Source organism: Ovis canadensis, chromosome 16 (genome assembly GCF_042477335.2).
Source record: "Ovis canadensis isolate MfBH-ARS-UI-01 breed Bighorn chromosome 16, ARS-UI_OviCan_v2, whole genome shotgun sequence".
NCBI classification, from domain to species: Eukaryota; Metazoa; Chordata; class Mammalia; order Artiodactyla; family Bovidae; genus Ovis; species Ovis canadensis.
The window spans coordinates 35,729,372-35,747,417 of NC_091260.1; the positions used below are offsets into that span (position 1 = coordinate 35,729,372).

The 18,046-nt window shown below is 40.0% G+C and overlaps 1 long non-coding RNA gene across 2 annotated transcripts in view; it reads left to right on the forward strand.

Annotated features, from left to right (window-relative positions):
* LOC138421988 (uncharacterized) overlaps positions 1–18,046 on the forward strand; it is a 293,130-nt gene that overhangs the window by 185,381 nt on the left and 89,703 nt on the right. Inside the window, exon 6 of one of the 2 annotated variants that reach the window (XR_011249703.1) lies at positions 1,886–5,176. The exons of the other annotated variant lie outside the window; for it this stretch is intronic. This is a non-coding gene — a long non-coding RNA (uncharacterized lncRNA). Of the gene's footprint in view, positions 1–1,885; positions 5,177–18,046 lie in introns of those variants that run through there. 2 annotated transcript variants of the gene reach the window in all.

Sequence of the window (18,046 nt, forward strand, 5' to 3'; positions counted from 1 at the left end):
CCCATTCTGTTGTTTTCCTCTATTTCCTTGCATTGATCGCTGAGGAAGGCTTTCTTATCTCTCCTTGCTATTCTTTGAAACTCTGCATTCAAATGGGAATATCTTTTCTTTTCTCCTTTGCTTTTCGCTTCTCTTCTTTTCACAGCTATTTGTAAGACCTGCACAGACAGCCCTTTTGCTTTTTTGCATTTCTTTTCCATAGGGATGATCTTGATCCCTGTCTCCTGTACAACATCATGAACCTCCGTCCATAGTTCATCAGGCACTCAATCTATCAGATCTAGTCCCTTAAATCTATTTCTCACTTCCACTGTATAATCATAATGGATTTGATTTAGGTCATACCTGAATGGTCTAGTGGTTTTCCCCACTTTCTTCAATTTAAGTCTGAATTTGGCAATAAGGAGTTCATGATCTGAGCCACGGTCAGCTCCTGGTCTTGTTTTTGCTGACTGCATAGAGCTTCTCCATCTTTGGCTGCAAAGGATATAATCAATCTGATTTCGGTGTTGACCAGCTGGTGATGTCCATGTATAGAGTCTTCTCTTGTGTGGTTGGAAGAAGGTGTTTGCTATGACCAGTGCGTTCTCTTGGCAAAACTCTATTAGGCTTTGCCCTGCTTCATTCCGTATTCCAAGGCCAAATTTGCCTGTTACCCCAGGTGTTTCTTGACTTCCTACTTTTGCATTACAGTCCCCTATAATGAAAAGGATAAGATTGCATTGAATCTGTAGATTTTGTTGGGTAGTATGGTCTGCTGCTGCTGCTAAGTTGCTTCAGTTGTGTCCAACTCTGTGTTACCTCATAGACAGCAGCCCACCAGGCTCCCCCGTCCTGGGGATTCCCCAGGCAAGAACAGTGGAGTGGGTTGCCATTTCCTTCTCCAATGCATGAAAAGTGAAAAGTGAAAGTGAATTTGCTCAGTCGTGTCCGACTCTTAGCGACCCCATGGATTGCAACCTACCAGGCTCCTCCATCCATGGGATTTTCCAGGCGAGAGTACTGGAGCGTGTTGCCATTGCCCTCTCCAGTATGGTCATTTAAACAATATTAATTCTTCTAATCCATGAACATGGTAAAATTTCCCAAGTGTCTGTGTCATCTTCAGTTTCTTCCATCAATGTCTTATAGTTTTCTGGGTCCAGTTTTTAAAATTACTTCCTTAGATTTATTCCTAGATATTTTATTCTTTTTCATGCCATGGTAAATGGGATTACTTTCTTAACTTCTCTTTCTGATAGCTCATCATTAGTGTATAGAAATGCCAATATATTTCTGTATATTAATTTTGTATTCTGTGACTTTACCTAATTCATTGATGAACTCTAGTAGTTTTCTGTTGCTCTTTTTTTAATTTTTTTTTTCGTGTTTAAAGCATTTTATTTTATTTTATTATTATTTTTTTTAATTTTAAAATCTTTAATTCTTACATGCGTTCTGGTGCTGTCTTGAGGATATTGTATATAGTATCATGTCACATGCAGGCAGTGACAGTTTTACTTTTTCCTTTCCAACTTGGATTCCTTTTGTTTCTTTTTCTTGTGTAATTGTTACGACTGGAACTTCCAATACTGTGCTGAATAAAAGTAGTGAGAGGGGGTATCTTTGTCTCATTCCTAATGTTAGAGGAAATGCTTTCAGCTTTTCACCGTTGAGTGTGATGTTATTAATCTGTACTACGATAATCTGTAGGATTATCATATATGGCCTTTATTATGTTGAGATATGTTCCCTCTATACCCACTTTCTGGAGAGTGTTTATCATAAATGGATGTCGAATTTTGTCAAAAGTTTTTCTGCTTCTATTGGGATAATCATAAGATTTTTATTCCTCAGTTTGTTAATGTGATGTATGACATTGATTGATTTGTGACTATTTTTCCAGTAGTCATGTATGGATGTGAGAGTTGGACTGTGAAGAAAGCTGAGCACCGAAGAATTGGTGCTTTTGAACTGTGGTGTTGGAGAAGACTCTTGAGAGTCCCTTGGACTGCAAGGAGATCCAACCAGTCCATTCTGAAGGAGATCAGCCCTGGGATTTCTTTGAAAGGAATGATGCTCAAGCTGAAACTCCAATACTTTGGCCACCTCATGTGAAGAGTTGACTCATCGGAAAAGACTCTGATGCTGGGAGGGATTGAGGGCAGGAGGAGAAGGGGATGACCCAGAATGAGATGGCTGGATGGTATGACTGACTCGATGGACGTGAGTCTGAGTGAACTCCGGGAGTTGGCGATGGACAGGGAGGCCTGGCGTGCTGCGATTCATGGGGTCGCAAAGAGTCAGACACGACTGAATGACTGAACTGAACTGAACTGAACCATTCTTGCATCACTGGAATAAATCCCACTTGATTATGGTATATGATTCTTTTAATGTATTGTTGAATTTGGTTTGCTAATATTTTGTTGAGAATTTTTATATCTTTGTTCATCAGTAGTATTATTGGTCTGTAATTTTATTTTTCCTAGTATCTTTGTTTTTTATGTCAGGATGCTGCTGGTCTTACAGAAAGAGTTTGGAAGCATTCTTACCTCTGTGATTTTTGGAAATAGTTTGAGAAGGATAGGTGTTAACTCTTCTCTAAATGTTTGATAGAATTCACTTGTGAAACCAGCTGGCCCTGGACTTTTATTTGTTGAGGGTTTTTAAATTACTGATTCAGCTTCATTACTGGTAATTGCTCTGTTCATATTTTTTATTTCTTTCTGATTCAGTCTTAGGAGATGGTATGTTTCTAAGAATGTGTCCATTTCTTCTAGGTTGCCCATTTTATTGTGATATGTTATTCATAGTAATCTCATATGATCTTTTATATTCCTTGGTGTTAGTTGTAACTTCCCCATTTTATTTCTGAATTTGTTGATTTGGGCCTTCTATTTTTCTTGATGAGATTGGCTAAAGGTTTATCAATGTTTTTTAAAATCTTTTTACAGAACCAGGTTTTAGTTTCATTGATCCTTTTGATAATTTTAAGTCTCTATTTATTTATGCTTTAATCTTTATGATTTCTTTTCTTCTATTAACTTTGGTAATTCTTCATTCTTTCTTTTCTTTTTTTAGGTGTAAATTTAAGTTGTTTGTTTGAGATTTTCCTTATGTCCTGAAGTAGGCTTCTATTGTAATGAACTTTCCTCTTAGAACTGTTTTAACTTTATCTTCTAGATTTTGAGTTGTGTTTTCATTTTCATGTCTCCAGATCGAAACAAAAATTCTTCAGTGATCCATTAGATTTTAATAGAAAGTTGTTTAACCTCCATGTGTTTTTGCACTTTTTTCCCTTTTGATTTCTAACTTCATAGCATTGTGGCAAGAAAAAGAAGCTTGATTTTATTTCAGTTTTCTTAAATTTGCTGAGATTTGTTTTCTGGCCTACAATATGATCTATCTGGAGAATATTCCATGTACACTTCAAAAGAATGTGTATTCTGCTGCCTTTGGATGTAATGTGCTATGCATATGTATTAAGTATATTTGGTCTAATGTGTCATTGAAACCTAATTGATTTTCTGTCTGGATGGTCTGTCTATTGATGTAAGTGAGGTGTTGATGTCCCCTACTGTTATTGTGTTAATTTCTCCCTTTATGTCTGTTAATATTTGCTTTATGTATTTGTGTTCCTATGTTTGGTGTGTGTGTATACACACACACACACACACACAGCAATACAAGTGTTACACCTTCTTCTTGAATTTATCCCTTTATTGGCATGTAATGTTCTTTGCCTGTTGTTATAGTCTTTGTCTTAAAGTCTGTTTTGTGTGCTCTAAGTATTGCTACCCTTCCTTTCTTTTGGATTCTATTCACGTGGAATAATTTCTTCCATCCCCTCACTTTTAGTCTGCATATGTGTCTAGATCTGAAGAGAGTCTCTTGTAGACTGCACTGGTAAAGAATCTGCCCACAATGCAGGAGACCTGGGTTTGATCCCTGGGTTCAGAAGATCCCGTGGAGAAGGGAAACGTTACCCACTCCAGTATTCGGGCCTGGAGAATTCCGTAGACTGTCTGTCTAGTCCATGGGGTCACAAAGAGTCGGACACAACTGAGTGACTTTCACTTTCACATATGGGTCCTAAAGGAAATCAGTCCTGAATATTCATTGGAAGGACTGATGCTGAAGCTGAAACTCCAATACCTTGACCACCTGATGTGACGAACTGACTCATTTGAAAAGACACTGATGCTGGGAAAGATTGAAGGCAGGAGGAGAAGGGGACGACAAAGAATGAGATGGCTGGATGGCATCACCAACTCATTGGACATGAGTTTGAGTGAACTCTGAACTCTGGGAGTTGGCAATGGACAGGGAGCCCTGCCGTGCTGCAGTCCATGGGGTCACAAAAGAGTTGGGACATGACTGAGTGACTGAACTGAGCTGAACTGATATGAGTCTTACTTTTATTTCCATTCAGTCATTCTGTTTCTTTTGATTGGAGAATTTAGTTTATTTAAGAAATTATTAATAGGTATAAACTTACTGACATTTTGTAAATTGTTTTTAGGTTTATTTATAATTCTTTTTTGTTTCTTCCTCTTTTTTAGCTGTCTTTAGTGTTATGCTTGAATTTCTTTCACTTTTTTTTGGTGTATCTCTTAAAGATTTTTGGCTTTTGGTTACCATGACATTTAAAAAATAGTAATCCCTATATATATATGGATATATATAGAAAGAGAGAAAGAGGGAGAAAGACTATTTTAAGTTGCTCATTTTTAAATTTTGAACACATTTTAACAACGCTGCATTTTTACTCCTCTCCTCCCAAGATTACTAGTCTTTACATCATATTTTCATCTTTGTTTTGTGTATCCCTTAACTACTTATTGAAGATATAGGTGATTTTACTACTATTGTTTTAATCTTCCTACTAACTCTGTGTATAGCCATACATGTTTACTTTATTACCTTTCATGTATCTTTGCCTTTACCAATGAGCTGCTTCTTTCTGTAATTTTCATGATTCTAGTTGTGGCTTTTTCTTTTTCATGTAGAGAAATTCCTTTAACATTTCTTGTAAAGCTGGCTTGGTGGTGTTGAACTTTTTTAGCTTTTGCTCGTTTGTAAAACTTTTGATCTATCTAATCTGAATGAAAGCCATGCCAGGTAGAGTATTTTTGTTTGTAGTTTGTTTTAACCGTTTTTTTAAAAAATCACATTAAATGTATTATGACACGCCCTTCTGGCCTTCAGAGTTTCTGTGGTAAAGTCAGTTGATAACCTTTGAATATTAATTTAATAATGAAATATAATTTGTGTAGTGAGACATTACACGATTTAACAAACTGGCTGCTTTATTCAGAAGATGGAATTCTTTTTAGGGAGAGAATTGCTTTAAAAAAAAACGTTGTGGATTTTTTTCTGGAAAGAGAATCAAATATAATCTTTCCAAACATAATCTGGAAAGAGAATCAAAAGATTCACAGAGAACTAAATTGCTCTTTGAATCAAATAAAATCATTCTGGTGCTTTGAGGACTGAAGAAAATGGGAGTACGCCCAACCTGGGGCATATTATGAAGATTAAAAAAAAGCCCCAGAACCATTAGAAACCAGAAGACAGTAAGAGGCAGAATGTGATTTAAGTGGATCCTGAATGTGGGGTCACCAGTTTTTGCACTAAGAAGAAAATGATCCCAATTGCGGAGGTAGTATCTAATATCTTTAAAAATTGGTTACAGAGTATCTTACAGGGTGGAGAGTTGGGTTGTATTTGGAAAACAAACAAGCAAACAAACAAAATTCCCATTGTTTTTGTAACAAAAATACTGAAGAGGACCTCTATAGCACCCACCTTTCCTTCACTGTGGGAACTCTCTTGAACTACCACATCATCATATAAACATAGATAATTGTTCTATGTTTGATCCATTTACTCAGGTTGGACACTTTGCAATTCATCTGGGTTTACAGAAGTTTACAGAAGTCACACAATATAGATCTCAGAAGTTAGTATTTTCCTGGAAAAGCTTGTACACTGATGTGGTAGGCATTTTCTGAAATGGCCCTAACTGATCTCTGTCTCCTTGTTATTTATTCCCCTGTGCAATCACTTCCCCTTATGTGTAGGCTGAACCCAGTGACTTATTTCTAAGGGACCGAATGTGGCAAAAGGGAAAGGCAGTCACATCCAAGACTGAGTAATCAAAAACTGTGACAGTCCCTCATTCTGTCACCCCATCTTCTCTCTGACCTGCTCATTCTGATGAAGCAAGCTGCCATATTCTGACAACTGAGGACCCACCTCACCGAGAAACTAAAGCCTTAAACCCAGTAGCCCATGAGGAACTGAATCCTGCCAATTCAGTAAAAGTGGATCCTTCCCCCATTTGGACTTCCCTGGTGGCTCAGACGGTTAAGCATCTGTCTACAATGAGGGAGACCCAGGTTCGATCCCTGGGTCAGGAAGATCCCCTGGAGAAGGAAATGGCAATCCACTCCAGTATTATTGCTTGGAGAATCCCATGGACAGAGGAGCCTGGTAGGCTACAGTCCATGGGGTCGCAAAGAGTTGGACACGACTGAATGACTTCACTTTCACTTTCCCCCATTTACCTGTGAGATGACTATAGTTCCAACTGACACCTTGACTGCAGTCTTGTGTGAGACCCAGAGCCAGAGGACTTAGGTAAGCCTCCCCCATACTCCTGGCCTGCAGAAACTAGAATAATTGCACAACAACAGATATTTAAGACAAATGATAATTTTAATGACTACCGTTCCTGAGTGTTAACTACATGTGAGGCACCAAGTGTTTTGGCTGTGATTTCTCTTTTGAGTTTCATAATAATCCTATGAAGAAGAGATTCATGTGCTAATTTTATAGATGGGGAAACGAAGCCTTAGAGTAATTTGCCAAAATTATAAAGCCAGTAAGTCAGAATTTAAATCTGTGTAGTCTTATTCTAGAACCCAAATGCTTAAATGATATGCTCTGTTTGCTATATGAGCTGATCTCTTTCATCCTGAGTACATTTTCCACTGACCTGACTGCTTTTTCAAGTGGAACTATACTGCTGTTTTTGAGAAACTCCAAACCTGAGCCTGTGGTCACCTTGGAGATAGGCAGGCAGAAGGCAGAGAAGAGACCAGCAGCATTGTGTGAAAAGCATATTCCATACAGTTGTGTTCTTTGATTTGGAGCTGTGATTTGTCTTAGCAGTAGAAAAGTAGGAAAGCAGGCAAAAATCCCTAGAGAAGGGTTGGGGAAAGAGGATGATCCGTTACTTTAGCTTTTATGACAGTGTATCAGATTGTGAGGATGAAAACAAATTAAGTTCTATCTGAGAGCACATTGGGCTTCCCTGATATAGCTCAGTTGGTGTAGAATCTGCGTGCAGTGCAGGAGCCCCCGGTTTGATTCCTGGGTTGGGAAGATCCACAGGAGAAGGGATAGGCTACCCACTCCAGTATTCTGGGGCTTCCCTTGTGGCTCAGCTGGTAAAGAATCTGCCTGCAATGTGGGAGACCTGGGTTTGATCCCTGGGTTGGGAGGATCCCCTGGAGAAGAGAAAGGCTACCCACTCCAGTATTTTGACCTGGAGAATTCCATGAACTGTATAGTCCGCGGGGTTGCAAAGAGTTAGACACGACTAAGTGACTTTCACTTCACTTCACTTCACTGAGAGCGTATTGTATTGTCTCAAATATATCTCATTTGAAACCTACTAAGAAAAAGAAAGTTATACTTAAAATATTGTGATGTGAAATGAGTATTGTGAGAATAGATCTCCTGAAGTGCAGGTGGATTCTTTACCAGCTGAACTACCAGGGAAGCCCCAAAACAAGTATTGTGAGAATAGCTATATTACTTTAAAAAGATATTTCAGAAGTAGATTTTATCTCTTTTAATGAAAAAGTAGTTGTTACATGCTTGATATATAAAAACATGAATAGAGCAGTTGAGAAAATGATAGAAAATAAATATCACCCATAATCCCACCCATTGGCAGTAACCTGATTGATAGTTTTTACTGTTTTGTAACATGGTTCATCTGTTAGTTATGGACATCTTTTCACATCGATGACTAGGTCAACATCACTGTTTTTGATATCCTGCCGTACATATATTCCATTATTTATTAAAAATAATCCCCTGGATATTTAAGTTGCTTCCAATTTTCTGTAATAACTCCAGGACATCCCGTGTGTTTATATCATGATTTCTTGATGTGAAAGAGTTGGGTCAAAGAGTTTGTGTATTTTAGATTTTTATAAGCCTTGCCAAATTGCCTTCCAGAAAGGCTGTACCAAAATTAATTCCCACCAACAGTTAATGAGTGTGCCCACTTCCTACACCCTAACCAGCAATGAGCACTAGCATTCTTTTAAACCTTTGCCCATCTGATAAGCGAAAAATAGCATCTTGCTTTAGTTTGCACTCCTTTAATTACTAGGCAAATTAGGCATTCTTGCTTATTGCTCGTTTGTGTTTCTTCTCCTCCATCGTATTGTTAAAATTCTTTCATTAAAATTGTTATAAATGCAGGAATTTACTACTTTCTCTTTTCCATATGCTGCATTTTACCCCAGTATTTAATCTTTCAACTTAATTCAACAAAATCTTAATTTTGTTGCTTGGTTTCTTGTTCTGTTAACATTTAGAATTTTTATGTCATCAACTCTATCCATCTTTATATTTATAGTTTCTGACCTTTTCATGCCTGGAAGGGTCTTTCCTTCTGGCCATATTTTACAAAGTCTGAATGACCATAAGAAGCAAACAATTTGAGGTGGATTTGGAAAACAAAATGTGAAAGATAATAAATTATAAAACTACTCTTCACTCTAGTAGTTTTCATGTTTCCCCCAGGGACCTCTTCATTTGCCATAACTTTGATTAGTGACATTTAAAGAAAACACCTCAAGAACTGTCATATATAATATGTTGACTAGAATACACATACCTGTGTAAAGTTCAATGTTTCTCCTTGGCTACATTCTTCAGTAACAAAAATTAAGTAAATAAGTTATACATAAGTATAATGGTTTATCTCATTATAATTCTAGTAACAAAAATATATTACAAAATGACTTATTTTCATGTTATGTTCAGTACATCGTGAGGTTATTTCACACATTATTTAATGTTTATAGTAACACTGTAATCTGACTATTATTATCTCCCTTTTACAGATGAGGATACTGAATTTCTGAGTGGTAAATGACTTGGCCAGTTTCATACAATCAAATGATGGCAGAGTCAGGACTCAAACTCATATCTCTTAAATAAAAATTCAGTGCTCCCACCAGCTATCAAAATAGTAATTATGATCTTTTTAGCTGCTGGATGGAGTCAATGGCAAATTCAGAATTTAGTTGCTTTTCTGGAATTTTAACAACTTTGATCTTACACAACAGCTTCTTAGGTTTTAACCTCAATTTGGACATTGCAGCAGATCACATATGTTAGGCTATGATTGCTGTCCTCTTCCTGAGTGGACTGTCTATAATGCAGGTAGCTCCTTTATTTAACATACTTATTCAGTGAAACCGTCCATTCTTTGGTGCGTGACTGTCCACTGTGTTTCTGTAGTGGTAGAGCAGGTTGGCAAGCACTTCCTTTATTGACAAGGTAGAAAGACCTATCTTGGAAGATCAAAGTTGGCATATGATTTTACATGTGAAGCATCTGCCTTTATAGAGTTGAAAGTATTGGAAAGCACACAACTATTTGGTCTGAACACATGCCTTCCCATATGGTGAATTCTGCCTGGCTTTCTCCTTCTCCACCCCTCCCCACCAGTGCCTGCCATCTCAATTCCCCTTCATCATTCATTCATTCATCTATTTGTTTATTGTACATCTGCTGAACATCTCCTACATGCCAGTCACCTTGCTCATTGCAGGAGAAAAAAGGTGGATAACGTGGCTTCTCTGTTCTTGAGGAATGAGGCAAAGCAGCCAAAACTTAAATAATGTATGAGATCAGCCTTGTTGGTGTTAGGTGCTGCTAATATTACACCAGTGGCCTTACACTGAACAACCCTAAACTTCCATTTGTCTACCAAAGTGGGAAGTCCAGACTTCCCCACCATTTTCTTTCCCCTAAAATGCCCAAGTATCTCCAGAGTATTTCCTGTTTCAGAAGGGTTACATTGTATGGAACGCTCTCACGTCTTTCTAATAAATTTAGAACTTCGTTTTGATACATAGAAGAAATTGTGGATGTTGGATTGGAGCTATGTATCCAAGAAATGGGCCACATTCTGTTCTCACAACCAACCTTGAAACAAGTAGCCATTCACTTGAGCCACCAGGGGCACAAAATAGTCAGTTTCCTTGGTGGCTCAGACAGTAAAGCGTCTGCCTACAATGTGGGAGACCCAGGTTCAATCCCTGGGTTGGGAAGACCTCCTGGAGAAGGAAATGGCAACGGACTCCAGTATTCTTGACTGGAAAATCCCATGGATGGAGGATCCTGGTAGGCTACAATCCATGGGGTTGCAAAGAGTCGGACACGACTGAGCGACTTCACTTCACTTCTGTTTTCTCTGTGCCTTGCTCATTGATAGAGCAACCCTCCCTGCAGTCCTCACCTCTGAAGAGCAGAAACTTTATTCCTTCCACTAATTTCACTCTAAACAGGGACAGAACTCGTACACAAACCCAGGTGCACATTTTCTTCCTGGGTCAACTCCCTGGCTGACCCCAGTGGCCGGTGTCAGCTTGGTCCTATCTAGTGGAGCTAGGTTAGGCCTCTCTGTGCTTGAGAGTCTAGCCCAGTTTCCTCAGTCCCTAAAAAATCCCTTTGCCCTTGGGTTTGCTGCTTCTTACCCCAGGAGTTGCTTACTCCCTGATGAATGACATAGAAGCATGTACTCCCTTCAGAGTGACCTACCTTTTCCACCACTGGTGTGTGGTATCTTCCCCACTCCAACAAGCAAGAGCAACGTACATTGAAATTAGCCTATTACCACTAAGTCTGGAGTATTTATTCTTACCCATGATCACCTCTTTATATTTCAGTGTGATCCATGTTAACAGAAACACAGTCTGTCCTTCACAGAAGAGATAGGGTTTAAGTTGACTCTTAAAGGATGAGTGGGTGTTTCCCAACATTTCTTCATATCCCAGCAGCAGCAATGGGGACCTCCCAAAGAGAAGGGGCAGAGGATAGGAAATTGTATTAGAGAATCCTCCTGCTCTTGCTGTCACATCTGAGCCTTGACCTGTTGGAATTGCTGTAGCCATTATGTCTTTTCCTACATCTTATTGGCTGTCTATTCTCCAGCTTGAACTTTGGTTCTCAGTCCTACTCTGTGATTGAGTGGGGCCAGTGAGAGTCACAAAGTTTAGCAATAAAGATCATATCTCATCTGTGTTCAAATGATTTCCCATCCCCCTAGAATGAAATGCAAAGTTCTTACGTGATAAGGCACTTATCTTCCTCTCTGATATCACCTTTTATTACATTCCCCTTGCTTCTTAGAGTCCAGTCACACTGATCCGCTTGCTGTTCTTCCTGCATGCCAAGCATGTTGCCTCCTTCTAGCTTTTGCACTTTCTATTTCTATTACCACTCTACCCCTGAACCAGTTTTTCTCCTAGGTGTCCATGTGGCTTTCACATATCATTAAGTCTTGGCTCAAATGCCATTTGCTGAGATGGGCTTTCTTTGACCACCCTAACTATAATGACTTTCCATCTCTTTAGCTTGGTTTATTCTTCTCTGTGTTGCTTATTGCTGCCTGATATTAAATGATGCATCTGCTTACTTGTTTGTCTTTCATCTTTCTATCTTATTAGACTGTAAGCTCCATGAAGGGGGTGGCTGCCTTTTGTATTACTGTATCCTTAGCACCTAAAATAGTGCCTGACACATACTAGGTATTTAGTAAATATATGCTGAGTAGATAAATGAATAAATGAAAGAATCTAACTCCAATCCCTTGAGAAAAAAGAACAGGGTACAGGGCAGAGAGACCTTGGCCATAGGAAGAGAAAACCAAGAGAATATGCCTTGCAGTTCTGTCCCTCAACCACAGGGGCAGAAATGATCATTTATTGGCTCCAGAAACTTAACTGGCCCTTAGTGCAAGGGACCCAGGGAACAGTTCATTGCACAGACCTTTGCTTTTTACAAAGTGGCTTCCAGTGTGCTTCATATAGTCTAAAATGAAGCATCAGTTTTCACACTATGGTTTGTCAAAGGCATGAGACCAGAGCAGGAATATTGCCAGGTCCCACTGTATTCAAGCTAAGGTCTCCATGCAAGGAAAGTTTGGGAGTAAGGATTTAGATGTCCAAACCATTTCATTTTGAAAGGATGACTTTTCTCTTGTTCAGACTTTCCATCAGGTTAGAACTTCCTGAGCCATGTAGAGTTTCTTGCTTAAGCCTGACTGCTCCTTATTGGCACTGCAAAGCTCTTGGGAGTCTCCCTGCCACTCATTTGTAGGAAAGACCTGGGGCCACTCTTCCAGTTCGCTGCATACCAGCTGCCCTCTCCGGACTTGGGTTTCCCTGTGAGCGCTCTGTACAGCCCCAATAACTTTCTGTGGTTGGAAGTCCTGTTTACTGCTTACTTGCATTCACTGTGTACAATAAATAGAGTGGGGCCCTCGGGGCCAGTCATGCTCCATTAGCTATGTGATTTGACAAGAGGGTGGGTGAGACTGGTTGGACAGCATGGACTTGGGTAACAGGAGATAACGCATCCCTTCCCCTCCCCTGAGATGCGATTTCAGTTGTTCCCACAGTATGTTTTCATTGTACAGTAGACGCAAGAGCTCCAGCTAGTGTGAGAACTGAGGCTGGATAAGAAAAACACAGTGATGGCACTGTTCCTGTGGGGCTCCCATGCTATTTTCTCAGCATTAAGAGAACCCAGCAATATCTAAACAACTGACCTCGTGGTGTGTTGGTAGGTTTGCACAATTCCCGAGGGTCATGTTAGCCTATGCATTTCAAGGGGAAGATCAAGAGGGCTTTGGAAAAAGCAAGACTTGAGTGTGTTTAAGACTTGAATTGCATGTACAGTCTCCCTGAGCCAGAGAACAGTTGCTGAACTGAGGCCAGGCACAGTTAAGATATGTTGAAGTCACACTGACTGAAGCAGCTCAACTCCTAGCAGCATATAGAAGCTGTTGTTGTTGCTGTTGTTTTGGTTTAGGATATGTTTGTCGGAAATATCCCTGGACTCTTCAGTGTGTTGCATCAGCATCTTTGTTGCTTTGGAAAATATTAGCGAGAGTTGCTCAGTTGCCTGTCGGCAGAGAGCAATCATTCCTCATCAGCTGGGGTGGAGTTCCCTGGTGGCCTTTTTTTTTTTTTTTTTTGCCTCATCCACACAGTATTCCCACATCTCCCTTCTCATGTTGTAATCTCTCTGGTAACATTAAGCCTGTGGACTTTTCTTAAGTTTTTGCTTATAAAGACAGTATTTAGAAATTGTTTATAAAGTTATTTTTAGTGGAAACTCATGCAATAAGCTCCAGTTGTCACCTTTCCAAAATTCCAGGAAGCTCGAAGGGCATTCTGCTAAAATTACAGGGACCAAAGTCAGGGCAACTCTTCTCTGGGGTGATGGCACTACCCTTGGCACTGCCACCAAGCCTGTTGGCCACCTCCAAGACCGCTGAGTAAGGCTCCTCCACTCTGAGCCACCTATTGATTAATGAGCTGGATCAAGAAGTAGATATTGTATGAGGCAGAAACCCTGTCTATTTTGACCAGAGCTGACAACCCAGTGCTTAGCACAATGGTTGTCATATAGTAGGTGCTTAATAAATGTGTACTGAGTGAATGAGCAACTCCATCTATGAACTGTCCCCTTTTTATTACTGATGGATTTGAGATCATTAATAGCTGTTTCTCTTGCTGTATGTGTTTGTTTCTCTTGGTTACAAGGATATGATCTTCTAACACTGTCTTCAGGGATAAACAACACAGTGGTTAAAGTACAAGCTCTGCTAATCTATGGTGTTAGAAATCAGTTGGGGTGGAGTGAGCAGTGACTGAATGGAGCCATAATAATGGTAACTTTCTGGAAATGATGTGGGTGTGTTCACTTTGTGAAAATTCATCAAGTATACACTTTGAGCACTGTTTTGTATCTGTGTGTGTTACTCTTCATTAAGAAGTTTGTTTTCTTTTTCTTTACAAATTTAGACTTTGGAGCTAATTGTGTAAGTTCATATCCTGGCTCATCCATTCATTTTGTAGCTGGATACCTTGTGACAAGTTACTTAACATTTCTGTGTCTCACTTTCTTCTTCTGTAAATCAATAATAATAATATGTCTATATCACAGGATTGTTGTGAATCAAAGAGTTAATCCACAGTACTCAATAAACATCAATTGCTATTGGTTATTACTTTTCAGAAGGTGAGATATTTCAAACCTGGTACAATCAAAGTGAAGTGAAGTGAAAGTGAAGTCACTCAGTCGTGTCCGACTCTTTGCGACCCCATGGACTATAACCCACCAGGCTCCTCCGTCCATGGGATTCTCCAGGCAAGAATACTGGAATGGGTTGCCATTCCCTTCTCCAGGGGATCTTCCCAACCCAGGGATCGAACCCAGGTCTCCTGCATTGCAGGCAGAGGCTTTAACCTCTGAGCCACCAGGGTACAATCAAAGACTTGGAAAATATCACTGGGGGATCACTGGAGTACTCCTCTCCCTCCAGGCAGGACCATTTCTAATTTCTCAAGATCTGTGTACTTCTTAATGGTTTCTTTTCATATATTTGCTTTTAGTTACCCACCAAGTAAACAGACTCTAGAGACTGAATAAGGTTTATGATCCACTATAATAATACTTGCTTTCCACATTTTTACCTAGAGAAGCTCTATGAATCACAGAATTGTAGAACCAGAAAAGGTCTTTGAAAATACTTGATCTAAAAGGTCTTAGGAAATACTTTAATTATCATTAAATAAAATGAAAATTAAAACACAGGTCCTCAGTGCATTTTATGTGCTTTAAGTGCTCAGTAGTCACATGTGGTTACCATTCCTGACCGTGCAGATGCAGAATGTTTCCATCAGAGCAGGATGTTCTGTTGGCTAACACTGCTAGATCAGTTTTCTCATTACATACATGAAAGCACTGCGGTCTAGAGAGATACGATGATGATACCAAAGTCACACAGCTTGCTCAGGACAGATTTAGACTACAGTTTAGATTTCTTACTCTCTATGCCAAGGTAGTTTCTATTTGGCCACAATGACACCTGCAGTTCCACAGCACTTCCCCTCTGGTGGTAAGTTTGTAGGAGGTATATATTATCTATCTGTTATTTCTGGGGACATAATTGTAGTGACTCCATGCCCCTGAGTTTGAAGATACAATCTGTTTCTGTTTTACCAATTGAGAACTATTTCCATTCTAGAGTCTTTCCTCCTAAGAATCCATGGGGTATATAGTCATTCACACATAAAGCACAGCAGACCATAGTTAGTTAATAATCACCAGGATTTACTTGGCATTTATTATGTGCCAGTCACTTCTTCTAAGCACTTCACATTCATTTGAAGGATGTAAATGAAAGAGTATGTTGTATGCCTAAGGTTTGTATGCAAAGATTTGAACCTCAGGCAGACATCTCTCGAGCCCCTGCCCTTACCCACTGTACTTACTGAGCAGCTGCCCTGTGGAGAGCATTATATACAGTCTTGATGAAGGCTGAGCATGGTGAAAATGTCCTGTGCTATGTGCTGTGCTTAGTCGCTTGGTCGTGTCTGACTCTTTCACTCTGTGACCCCATGGAATGCAGCCTGCCAGGCTCCTCTGTCCATGGGGATTCTTCAGGCAAGAATACGGGAGTGGTCTCCCACATTGCAGGCAGATTCTTTACCGACTGAGCCCCCAGGGAAGCCCAAGAACACTGGAGTGGGTAGCCTATCCCTTCTCCAGGGTATCTTCCCAACCCAGGAACTGAACTGGGGTCTCCTGTATTGCAGGTGGATTCTTTACCAGCTGAGCTACCAGGGAAGCCCAGAAATATCCTAGCTTTCCAGAAATCAGTAGTCTAGTTATGGGCTGGGTGTGGGAAGAGAGAGTAGCACATCCATGCACGTGATTTATGTATACTTTTAATATTTATAGCCACACAAATACTTGTGGATTTGGCCTTCTGCATGTCTAAATTCACTCCCTTTCTTCTCTCTCTCTTTCTCTCCCTCTTTTTTTTTTCTTTTGGTGAAATATCAAAACCCCCATAGCAAACATCTTCAGTGATAAATGCCCTTCAGTTGACAGTTGTTCCCAGAAAGTCTGCCTTTACTTAGGTCTTCTTAAGGACTCTAATTCATCTGGATGTGCTCCTGAGAAGCCGTCTTGTTGACTTGCCAGGGTTGGAAGTGAATGATGGGAGGGGAGCGGAGGGATCACTTAAAGTTTTGATTGTAGTTTAAGCTCCCCACAGGAGTTTCTTAGGAAGGTCCTTGAGTTAAGTGTGTTTGTGACAAGAAGGATCTTTGCACAGATTCACTAAACATGAATAGAGGATTTTTTTTTTTAAGGAGTAGATAGATTTAGCAGTTGGTTTCACAGTTTGGCAGCAATCATTTTCAATTTCTAAAAAATATCCTTGCCCGCACTTGCTAGTGAAACCACATTGGCACCCAGCAAGCAACAGCAGTATTTAAACATGCTGGGACTGGCACCACTGAAACAACAACAGAGAGGGCTTTAGCCTCTCAAAGCCTCCTGACTGTGCTGTGTAGGGTCTCTTCCAAGATTTCAAATACTGAATGGATAATGTCCCAGGTTGCAATTACCACTGTGAATTGGTCCAATCATATAATGCTACTATCAAGATACTAGTAGGATATGACTTTTATTATTCACATTCCATCTACTTTGAAATTTGAATTGAAATTGTTTGTGCTAGCGTCTTCTGCATTTGGGGAAAAGCCTCAGCTGAGGTTACTGATAATTCTCAGAATGTGTTCTGGGTCATGGGTGAGTGGGACAGAGCTTCTGAAGAAGCCTCTTCCCCTTACCAGGAAATAGCACCAGGTTAAGCTGATTGTTCAACATACACTGCTCTTTCCTGTCTCTTCTTTTTTTAGGCTAGAAGGTAAATCTTGCTGGTTGTTATAAAGAAACTGAGGATTGGAGTAGAGGTTGCTAAAGCAACTGACCTCCACTTAGCAAACCCACTAGCTTCGCTGACACTCACCACTCGCTTTGCACAGGATGCTATCGTCCACCTCCTAGCAGCTAGAAGGCTTCTAGCAGCTAGAGCTCTGGTGTGCTCAGTACTTCTGCTCCTACCAAGATTTAATGAACCAACCAATTACCTGATCCTGACTGTGCTAAATATGAGAACCCCAACTGTTCTCTTGTAAATTCAGAATCCTTTATTTTATTTTCTTACTTTGTTTCATTTGCTATGTTAGGGAGAAAGCTACTGGACCTAGAAAGTGGCACTGACTTAGGAAAGTCCCAAATTATCAGGAGAAGCAAGACAGACATTACCCAGCAAGTGTGGCTAAAGAAGAATCGGCCTAATTGTCAGGCTGAGCCAGGAAGATGATGCTGGCTGGGTATCCGCTCAAAAGGAGGACAGAGGATATCAGTAAGAGCATGGGTGGAAAGGAGGGTCGTTATAAGAACCCAGAGACACTGGGATGGAGTACCAAAACTGGTCAAGGCACATGATTCAGAACTGAGCTTGTAACAGGATTGTGTGGGTTGGGATGCCCTTTGCTGGGGATGTTCCACTTAGAAAAGGCTGAACTGTATGAGCTAACATATTGGCCTCAAGGACTCACATCAGCAGGACATTTAGGGTGCACTTGTCGGGATATCTCCAGTATGCATATTGGTTGGCCTGAAACAGCAGACTGATGGTTTGGTGTTGTGTCCACTGTTTGGGGGAGTTAAACTACAGAAAGTTCCATGGTGGGGGTTTAGTATTCAATCCTAGAGATTTTCAGAGGAGAGAGAATCTTCAGGAACATGAAGAACAACAGTCATTGTTTCCAGGGAAGAAAATAAGGGAGGAAAAATGATGATGCCGAGATAAAGAAACCAAAGAGTGGTCCTTAACCTTTGTTAAGGTTTGGATTTCATAAGAAATGGAAAGATAAGCAAA